We start from the raw sequence: 11,196 nt of genomic DNA on the forward strand, positions 1-11,196 counted from the left end.
GAGAATCGATTTCTCAGAGAAGGTATATGGACATATTTGGTTTATACCAAAATCTCATGTCCACTCCTATTCTTTTCTTTTCCAATAATTTCTTCTTCTTCTTCTTCTTCTTCTTCTTCTTCTTCTTCTTCTTCTTTTTCTTCTTCTTCTTCTTCTTCTTCTTCTTCTTCTTCTTCTTCTTCTTCTTCTTCTTCTTCTTCTTCTTCTTCTTCTTCTTTCTCCTCCTCCTCCTCCTCCTCCTGGTCTTCTTTCTCTTCCAGACAATTTGCCAACTTTCCTTTGGTCTTTATAATTTTTGAGGAAAATAGAGATATAATAAAAGCAGTAGGTTATGGACTTTGTAATACAGAGTTCCTGCGATAAACAAAAGCTGATATTCAAAATAATTTGAATATTCACAGGGAAATTCAGGAGAATATTTTATTTACTTTTATTGAAACTTTCCTTATGTTTAGCACACATTTACAGTTTTGTGTGCAAAAATTACTCCTTTAGGTAATAGGATGAAAATATAAATAAATGTGTGATTTCTCTGACCTTTAAAAAGTGCTCCTGAATATGCAAAAAAATGTTACCTGTAGGATAACAAACATCAAGAGAACGGAAAACAGAAATTCACCATTGATTTCTAAATATGCAGACATTTGAAATCATTGACAGTATTTGACTTCTTGTAGACAGAACCTTACCTAATTCCTGCTCTGTTTCTGTTGGCAGAATGTAGAAATAGGTGGAGTGAAAGGTAACATGAATGTAGAATAGAGTGACAGTGAATAGAGAAGAATTGTAGGTAATTAAAATAGCTTCATCTTTTAAAATAATTTCCAACGGACTAGTTGAGATTGATGGCCACCCCACTAGAAGAGAAGAGAATAAAATTATTCTTAACTGTTGAGAGTAAGATTAAGATAATTTCACTTCAAAGTAAAGGTATCTTTCAAGCATTTGTTAACAGAGATCTGTGATTGTTTCTGGTAGTTCCTGCAGCAATCATTAGATTTATTTGTGTTCCTTGGAAAACATATTTGTTATTAAGGTAAGTTATTTGGTTAGATCAGTGACACACTCAGGATAATGTTCCACCTCCCCCTTTGATCTCAAACAATGTATTGCAGAAAGAACATGACTATTATCTTCAAAGTTGAGTAATTTGTCCCCAGAATTCTCTTATAATAAACTTTTGTGCCATTTATGAATTTCTAAATGCTCTTCTTGAATATATTGTATTTTGTCTTTACAGCCAAATAGTTTAACAAGGTCCTTATGTTGCTTTGATGTATAAAATAAAAATTTACTTTATTCCTTTTAAATTATAAAGATTCAGGGAATGCACAGTGTTCAGAAATTTTAGTGAACAAATTTTTTTTTGTATTTATACCTTCTATCCTTTGGATCTCATAGACTGTATTCCACTACAATTTTTATAATTTCAAACCAAATAATTCTAACCTTTTAAATTTATCATTGCAAAAAACTCCTGTATTTGATAATTTTCATTGATCTTCCAGAGTTATGTTGTTTATTTCTTATGGTATAGTCCCCAGAGTATGAACTGTGTAATATATTGTATGCCTCTTGCTCTCAGACTAGCATAGCTAAATTTGGAGAAGCTATCATCAGGTTTGCCATAGAGTTATGAATTTTTCAGATCTAGCAACTTTTGTTGAACCTTAGACTCACTTTTTTTCAGATTGAAGTGTACTTTTAAAATGTTAATTGGTTAAATTATTTAATTTTAGTTTTCAACATTCTGTTCCATAAGTTTTGAATTTTCTCAACCCCTCCCCCCCCAAGACAGCATGCAATCTGATGTAGGCTCTACCCATATATTTCTATTAAACACATTTTCTCATTAGTCAAGTTGCATAGAAGAATTATAATGAATGGAAGAAACCACGAGAAAGAAAACAAAACAAAACAAAAATAGTCTGATTAGCTCTGTATTCAGATTCCATAGTTCTTCCTCTGGATGTGGATGACATTTCCCACCATGAGTCCTTTGGAACTGTTTTAGGTCCTTGCATTGCTGAGAAGGGCTAAGTCTATCAAAATCAGTCATCGAACACTGTGGATGTTACTGTGTACAATGTTCTCCTGGTTCTTCTCACTTCACTCAGCATCAGTCTTTCCAGGTTTTTATGAAGTCTGCTTGTTCACCATTTACATAGAATATATTCTAATTCCATTACATTAATATACAATAACTTTTTCAGCCATTCCCCAATTAATGGGCATTTCCTCAATTTCCAGTTTTGGCCACCACAAAAAGAACTGCTATAAATATGTGAGTCCTTTTCCATTTTTGTGTTCTCTTTGGGAAACAGACATAGAAGTAGTATTGCTGTATCAAAGGGTATGCACATTTTTATAGCCTTTTGACATAGTTTCAAATTGCTCTCCAGAATGGTTGGATCAGCTCACAGCTCCACCGACAATGAATTTGTGTTTGAACTTTCCCAAATCTTCTCCAACATTTATCATTTTCCTGTTTTGTCATCTTAGCCAATCTGATAGGTGTGATGTGGTACCTCAGAGTTGCTTTGATTTGCAGAGAGGCTGTCATTTTGATTTCATTGTAGCTAAGTGGCACAATGGCTAGATTACTGGGCCTTAAGTCAGGAAGACTCATCTTCCTGAGCTCAAATCTGGCCTCAGACGCTGTGTAACTTAACCCTTTCACTTAACCTTGTTTACTTCAGTTCCTCATCTGTAAAATGATCTGGAAAAGAAATGGCAAACCACTCCAGGATTTTTGCCAAGAAAACCCCAATGGAGTCAGGAAGAGTTGGAAATGACTGAACCACAACATTTTGATTTGAAGGGATTACTCAGATGGAGGAAATTATAGTCATGTAGTATTCATGTATGAAGCAAATAAAATGATCAGAATAGTATTAAACACTATAAAAATAATGATTCTTTATAATTTTAATTGTAGGAATCAGACTAATTTCATATGAATTCAAATTTGGAGAAGTTGCAATTGTTGATTATTAGATCTTTTAATTGCCCTTAGAGGATCAGTAATCTAACCGAGTAGTGGATTTTCATTACATATATTTTTCTTTTCCTTCCAATGGAAACTAAGCTTTTATTATTGCCATAGAAACAACCAGAATCTGCCACAGGACTAGCTTAAGAAATTTTGAAAGAGAACAGATCCTTTTGGAGCAAGATAGTCTTAATCATGTTTTCATGGCTAAAAACAAAATTTATCTGCATAAATAATGAAGGCTCTACCCCACCCATTTTTAGTCTTTGTTGAAAGATTGCCTGAAAATTTAATTGCTAAGGCCAACTTTATGGTTGAATACAAATCTGTTAACTATGCTGTCTTTTATACTTTTCTTTCTACAATGGTGTTCTATTTTTGTGTGTTGATGGTGGGGCAAAGTACAATTCTAGTAGTTAAGGAAGTGCACATAGTGGAAAGAGTGTTCTAAAATTCTATCTCTCATCTCTATATCTTTGTGACTGTATTCTGAAATGCACTCTCTCCTCACCTCTGCCACTTAGAATCCTAATTTTCCTTCAAAAGTTAGCTCAAGTGCTACTTCCAACATGGGACCTTTCCTAATCCCTTGAAGCTGCCTCCCCCATTACTTTGGATTAATTTTTAAAATAATTTGTATTTATTTATATGTGCATATGTTGATTCCCCAAGTAGAGTGTAAGCTCACTGAGGGCAGGGAACTTTTTACTTTAGCTTTTAATACCCACAGCTTCTAGCATAGTGCCTACAACAGTAGTAGTTGGCTCTTGATCAGAGTCAGAAAGAGCTGGGCTCAAATCCTATCGCTGACAGCTATATTGTCACCCTGATCATATTATGTTTCAGACAACTGCTCAGGATTTAGCAGCTAAGTCTTAGATAAGGCTGTGATTTTCTTTGATGGATCAATCTCACCACACTGAAATCATAAGTCCTTTCTATGCTATTTTAGTAACTTTTGGGAAAAATATGTCTCTTGTTCCTCATGATATCTTTTCTCTGGAAATGTATTCTTTTCCTTTTCCAGTTTTGTACTCTTCATGCTGGTTATTTTTAGTTTCAAATGAATGTGGCAATTATTCATTGCTTTTAAATGTTTATGTGAATGTTTTCAATATATTGTTGCTATGAATGTAACCCATGTGGAAGGAAACCTTGACCATAGTTTATAATTAAAATTTCGTTGGAAATTTTCATTCCTCCTAGGAACAAGTGGCTGAAATTTCTAAAGGCAGAACATTAACACAAATTCCATTTCTTCATAAATTCTGAACGGTCAGATCAACTCTTAGATCTTTGAAGTGAAAGCTATTCAGCAGTAAAGAGATAGGTTGAGTGTTGAGTATTCTTATGAAAGTGAGTTATGACAAGTTTATACTCTTAATATTATTCTACCATGTGGTCCCCACAGGGCTGGTGTATGCCTAGTAATGAATTATTTCATTTGATCTGCTACATTCATAACTATTGATAATATAAATGTTCCAAATTGCATATTTACTTCTCTTTGCAGTTAAGCACATTCCTTGATTGCAAATTACTTGGAAAATTTTAAAATAATGCAAATTCTTATTTATTACATGCTAGTTGTTTACTATAGACTCAATTACGGGGAAAATTAAAAATTACTGCTTTATGACAACACAAATTGTTCTTCTCATGTAATTCTCTTTGATCTTTCTATAATTTTTTGTAATTTTGGACATTTTCTTCCCCTGCCTATGGAAACTCTCCTCTCTTGGCTTTATGGCATTATGCTATCTCAGTTCTCTGTCTTTGTCTCCTTTTCCATGTCGGTCTCTCTTCTCTCTCTCACTCTTAAATTCTTCATGTCCCAAATGTAGACATTCCTTCGAGTTCAGTATTTTGTTCTTGCTCTCATCTCTGGCAGTTTCTCAGTGAACTCAACCACGCTCATGGTTTTGTGACTTTTAGCTTTTCTTCAGCTTTGTTTCTTACCCAATTTCCTCTTCTGTCACCATATACTATCATGTAATTTTCACTTAGATGTTCTGTCATCTCCTTAAATATTTTCAAATCATATTTCGTAATAAGGCAAAATCGATCTCCACTTTACTAGTCTCTGTTAATGGCATCACCGTTCTCCCAAATGCCGAGACTTGACATCTACATAAATTTAATGTTTGATGCCCATATCTGATACTCCTGAAGCATTTTTGACATTTATCTTTGGGGATCCATTATGAGATAAACAAAATTCTGAATTCATTTATCTCTTCTGATATGACACTACTTTTTGTCCTCAGTAACCCTCTTGTCAAATTTTATTCTTCTATATCTTCATTTATTTCCATTTTCAATATTAAGATAATGTCTTTAACCCAAAGGCTCATAATTCTCTATCTCTCCAATGTATCCCGTTCACAGCTATATGAAATTTTCTCAAAGTTCATTTTTCATCATATTACTTCCCATCTTAATCACCTAAAATTATTCTCCATTGCTCACTAGATGAAAGCCAAACTCCATAGCATTTGAGGAATGTCCTTTAGAGAAACAACTAGCTCATAGTCATGTATGTTCTAGCAGTTCACAAGACTTCCCAGCTCACACTGAGTAGTAGTTTCTGAAAGTCATCACCAGTATAAAATTTAGGCTAAAATGACTCCCCAGAACATTACTTTATTTCTGTCCTTTTGAATGGGCAAAGTAATTCCCTCATTTTTATATCTCATTATCTTCCACCTGCATAGAATCCTCTTTTCTCCTTTGTCCACCAATTCTTCAAGTTCTATCTAAAACTTCATTGCTACTTTTTTTTTTTTTTGATAATGTCAGCCAATACTGGTCTCTCCTCTTCTTGACTGCTCACTCATAGACGCTGACTCTCCATAATATCCTGTTTAGTCTTTTATAATGTTTTGGCTGGTTTTATTCTCACAGAATTTCATGTACACTTAGGATTGTATGATACAATGTGTGTAATTATAATCTATCCAAAAAGTTTACATTCACCTTGAAATCAGGGATTAGATACAGCATATACTTCTTGATTTCCACAACAGTCTCTAGTGTAGTTCTCTACAAAGTAACTGTTCCACAAATAGTTGTTGAATTGGAAAACATAGTGAATTTGGATTTCGGATTTATATATTCTTCACACTATTTATAATTAAAGGAATTGTGGGTTTTGTATATTGGTTACTTGAAACAGGAATTTTAGGATGTGTTTCTTTTAACGCATAAAATTGATGTTGACATGCTTTTTATAATAGCATTTACTAATCATATTAGTATGTGGGAAAATGAAGGTTTTCTTTTTCATAGAATGGATATGCCAGCTGAAACTGAATGAAACTGAAGTTGGGAAGAGGGTTTGCTAATTGAGACCAGAGAAATCTAATTCTGAAACATTCTGTTCCTTATACATACAACAGATTTTAACAGGACTTTCTAGATTTTCTTTTCCCCCCCCAAGGATAAGGAGAAAAGACAATGAAAACTGTATCTGAACATCCACATAAATAAAAGTATCATGTCTAAATCTTTCTTAGGACTGTGTATGAAGATTTCAAGAACAGAGGAGACATCGAAAATGATTTCCAAAATATATCTTTTTTCGGCATATCATCAAAACCAGTTTCATAAAACCAAATCTCAGGTAGATATACAGACCAAGAATGATTATTTTGCATACTGGAATGAAGTATTCGCGAGTCTCTTTCTTAGTTTCAGGCCCACCATTCATATTACATATGGTCTTACCTTACATTTTGATGCAAACAGTATTTCAATTTCCAAGTCCAACCAGCATAGGAGGTTCGTGAGGGGGCAGGTTCAGGCAGATTTTAAAGGGCCAATTTTGAGAAATGTATTTGATTATACCTTTAAAATCAGATATATTGTATTTTGGGAAGATAAAAAAAGAATTTTATAGGATACATTGTTCTGGAGTCTCCAACCTAGAAAAAAAATGGAAACACTGCAGGAGTAAATGAAGGATATGTAGTTCAAATAAATTGTGAAAGTCAACTGACCACATGGTGTCGCTGTCTAACAAAAGTTATTTTCTAACAAAGGAGGGAGAGCAAACTTCCCGTTTAAAAAAAAAAAGCCGTCCACACCCTTCTATTTTTACTTTCCTGACAAAATCCTGATGGCTCTCTTTGGTCTGCCATTGAATTTATGGACTCTGGGAACAGTCAACCGCTTTATTCCTGGGATTTTTTTTTGAGTAATATTTAAATGATTAAGGCTTCTGAAAAGGGTTTGCGATGATAGACTGGAAGACAGGCGGCCTGGGAGCCCAGCATCTGCTGTTGTCGCTTCTGCTTCATACAGCCTGGAAGGTGGGGAGCGGTCAGGTCCATTACTCGGTGCTGGAGGAAGCGAAACACGGTACGTTCGTGGGGCGAATCGCTCAGGATTTGGGTCTGGAGGTCGGGGAGCTGGTGTCGAGGTTGTTCCGGGTGGCGTCCAAGGGTCGCAGGGATTACTTGGAGGTAAATGTGCAGAACGGCATTTTGTTTGTGAATTCGCGGATCGATCGGGAGGAGCTGTGCGGCCTTAATCCTGTTTGTAGCATCCACCTGGAGGTGATCGTGGAGAAACCGCTGCAGGTTTTCCATGTGGATGTGGAGATCAAAGATATTAATGACAATCCGCCTGTGTTCTCCGTAACACAAAAGAATCTATTTATTTATGAATCCAGCCCACTAGACTCCAGGTTTCCACTAGAGCGAGCATCCGATGATGATGTGGAAGCAAATTCTTTGCTGACCTATAGGCTCAGCATTAACGAATACTTCACTTTGGATGTAAAGACGAATGATGAACTAAGTAAGTCTCTGTCTCTTGTCCTTAAGAAGTCTTTGGACAGAGAGAAAATCCCGGAACTTCCTTTATTATTAACTGCTACAGATGGGGGAAAACCCGAGCTCACGGGAACTGTACAATTATTGATAGAGGTGCTCGATGTTAATGATAATGCTCCAAAGTTTGAACAAGAAGTCTACAAAGTCCAATTATTAGAAAATACGGTAAATGGAACATTAGTGGTCCGATTCAATGTCTCGGATATCGATGAAGGAGTAAATGGCGAAGTTACATACTCATTCAGTAGTGACACTCCCCCTAATGTAATAGCAAAATTTAAAATAGATCCTATCACTGGGGAAATTAGAGTAAAGGGCCACCTAGATTATGAAGAAATAAAATTATACGAAATTCATGTGATAGCTATTGATAAAGGAACTCCACCATTATCTGGACACTGCAAAGTTTTGGTAAAAGTGTTAGACGTTAACGATAATGCACCAGAGGTGGTGGTGACCTCCCTATCTTTACCTGTCAGAGAGGATGCGCCTCCAGGCACAATCATCGCCCTCATTAGTGTGTCTGATCGTGACTTCGGCGCTAACGGACAGGTGACTTGCTCGCTGTCACCTCCTGGGCCCTTCACTCTGGTGTCCACTTTCAGAAATTACTACTCACTGATCCTAGAGTCTCCAGTGGACCGTGAGAGCGTGTCAGCCTATGAACTGGTGGTAACAGCCAAAGATGGCGGGAAGCCAGCTCTGTGGACCACGGCCAGTGTGTCAGTGGGCATCGGTGATGTGAACGACAACGCACCTATGTTCGAGCAGCCTGTTTATACTGTGTTCGTGAAGGAGAACAATCCTCCCGGCCATCACATCTTCACTGTGTCAGCGTCGGATCCGGATACGCATGAGAACGCGCTGGTGTCTTACTCGCTAGTAGAACGTCGGATTGGGGAGCGTCCACTGTCGAGCTACGTGTCGGTTCACTCAGAGAGCGGGAAAGTGTACGCCTTGCAGCCTCTGGACCACGAGGAGCTGGAGCTGCTGCAGTTCCAAGTGAACGCCAGCGACGCAGGCTTCCCTCCTCTGAGCAGCAACGTGAGTCTGCAGGTATTCGTACTGGACGAAAACGACAATCCGCCGTCAGTGCTGTTGCCTCAGGTTGGGGTCCACTCGGGTGGCAGTCCAGTAACTGAGCTTGATTCACAGTTGGTGGTTGCGGGCAACGTGGTGGCTAAGATCCGGGCGGTGGATGCGGATTGCGGCTATAACGCTTGGCTGTCTTATGAGCTGCTGCCAGAAATGGGAGTTGGGCGCAACCCTTTTCGCGTGGGTTTGTACACTGGCGAGATCAGCACTACGAGGACCTTGGAAGAGTCTGATGGACTGAGGCAGGTTCTCTTGGTGCTGGTGAAGGACCACGGAGAGCCCCCTCTCTCTGCTACTGCCACGGTGACAGTGTCTTTAGTAGAAAGGGAACAGATGCTCAAAGGGTCATATAGTGTGGCACGGGCTGGGGCGGGCGTTGGGAAGGCTAACCTGGTGCATGCGAACGTTTATTTGATCATTGCCATCTGCTCCGTGTCAAGCCTACTGGTGTTGAGTCTGCTGCTGTATGTGGCTCTGCGTTGCTCGGCGCCCCATCAATGCGCATATGCTTCTCGGAAGCCCACTCTGGTGTGCTCCAGCGCTGTTGGAAGCTGGTCGTATTCCCAGCAACAACGACAGAGGGTGTGTTCTGGAGAAGGGGCGACCAAGAACGACCTCATGGCTTTCAGCCCCAATCTGCCTCCGTGTCCTGATTGCGAAGGGAGAGCTGAGCAACAGCAGGTTAGTTTAGCACCTTCTGGTAAAGTGAATTTGGAAATTGACGCTTTGTTCCTTTTTTGTTTTGGGAATTGGGAGTGTTCCTGTACAGGAATCACATTCAGTTTCCTCACTCACTAGATTTGGAAAGTAAATCTAGAAGACTAAATGTTCTCCTTTTCCCATCATTTATAGTTTGAGAATTACTCTATTTTATTTATTTTTTGGAAGACTACCAGGACTATTTTTTTCTACCTTTCCTTCCAGTAGTGTGCCATGAGTTTGTGATATGCTTGAGTTCCCATCTATAAGGTCTAGGGCTGAATGAAGTTCATTTTTGGTCGAGTTTAGTGAATACTAAGTGATTGAAATTTGAAGTCAAAACTTACAAATATGTGACTCTTTTGAAGAGCTATGTTTAAAATTGTAAAATAGCTCACGTCTGAAATTCTGCTACTTTTGAATTGCTGTAGTTTTAACCAGTCTATATGAAGGTTCTTTAAAATTGGGATCGTATATAAATTGTCAGATTACCTTAAGTGAAATGTATTAATTTTCAATAAGAAAATTTTGAGGAGGAAATCAATGGCTCAGGTGAGGTTTGTGATGTGGTAAACTAATACAAAAGTTTCTTATTTCTTATTGTTTGAACAATCTGTCGGTAAGGATGTCCTTTATGTATTTTTTCTTGATTTTTTTTTTTGTGGGGGAGGGACAGGAATATTACAGATTTTCCTATTCCTTTATACCTCAGAGTTTTCTGGGATTAATTCACCTATACTAAGACCAAGAGCTTCTGGTCAAATAAAGGTCTTATGTATTATTCTAAAGGCTCACATCCTAGTCTTGACATCAGATTTAGACATTAGATTTAATATCTTTTTCATAATTATTCTTGGTTTGATACTGAAGATTGTGGTGCTAATCAGAAACAATCAAGAAAACATTTGTTTTGTTTTCATTAGAAGATTTGTTATATTTAGAAAATATTTTTCCAAAGGTTTTTTTAAAATATGGAAATTCACGTCTTAATGTTTTCTAATACAGCTTCCTTAATTGCAATTTAAAGTGCATACATTTAGATCTGGAGGAGATTTTTGAGTTCGTCTAGTCCCATACACTTATTTTAAAGTGGAAAACAATGAGGTCCAGAGAAGTTGTGACTTGCTTAAGGTCTCCAGATAATAAGTACCACTCCAGAAACTGGACTGAAATTATATAACTCCAGCTACAGTGTCTTTCTTTCTATTCTGCCTTTACACAGAGAAATGAAAATGCTTTATTGTGATGTGTCTTACATTTAAGAACTTTATGAACATTTCAGAATGCGAAAGGCTCAGTCTCTGTCTATAGGACACTAAATAGTAGGATGAAAGTAAACATTATTTAGTTATCCAACAGATTCTAAATTTTTAGAATATTATAGACATGTTTAAGGCTTGAAATCATATACATGCAATACATATGTGATTGAATAAGTGTTTTTAATTTTTAACAATAGTTTTTTTCTTTCTTATGGACTTTCCTATACAAAATCTGGGCCCTAATCTATGTTTTGCATAGGCAGAAGAGGGAGAGTAGGATGATTAGTAGTGAACAATCCTGTGTGGTTAGAGA

At 37.2% G+C, this 11,196-nt stretch overlaps 1 pseudogene; it reads left to right on the forward strand.

Annotated features, from left to right (window-relative positions):
* The first annotated feature begins 6,516 nt into the window (after positions 1–6,516).
* LOC140517681 (protocadherin alpha-3 pseudogene) lies at positions 6,517–9,720 on the forward strand (annotated as a pseudogene).
* Positions 9,721–11,196: the final 1,476 nt, after the last annotated feature.

Source organism: Notamacropus eugenii, chromosome 1, assembly GCF_028372415.1.
Source record: "Notamacropus eugenii isolate mMacEug1 chromosome 1, mMacEug1.pri_v2, whole genome shotgun sequence".
NCBI lineage: Eukaryota > Metazoa > Chordata > Mammalia > Diprotodontia > Macropodidae > Notamacropus > Notamacropus eugenii.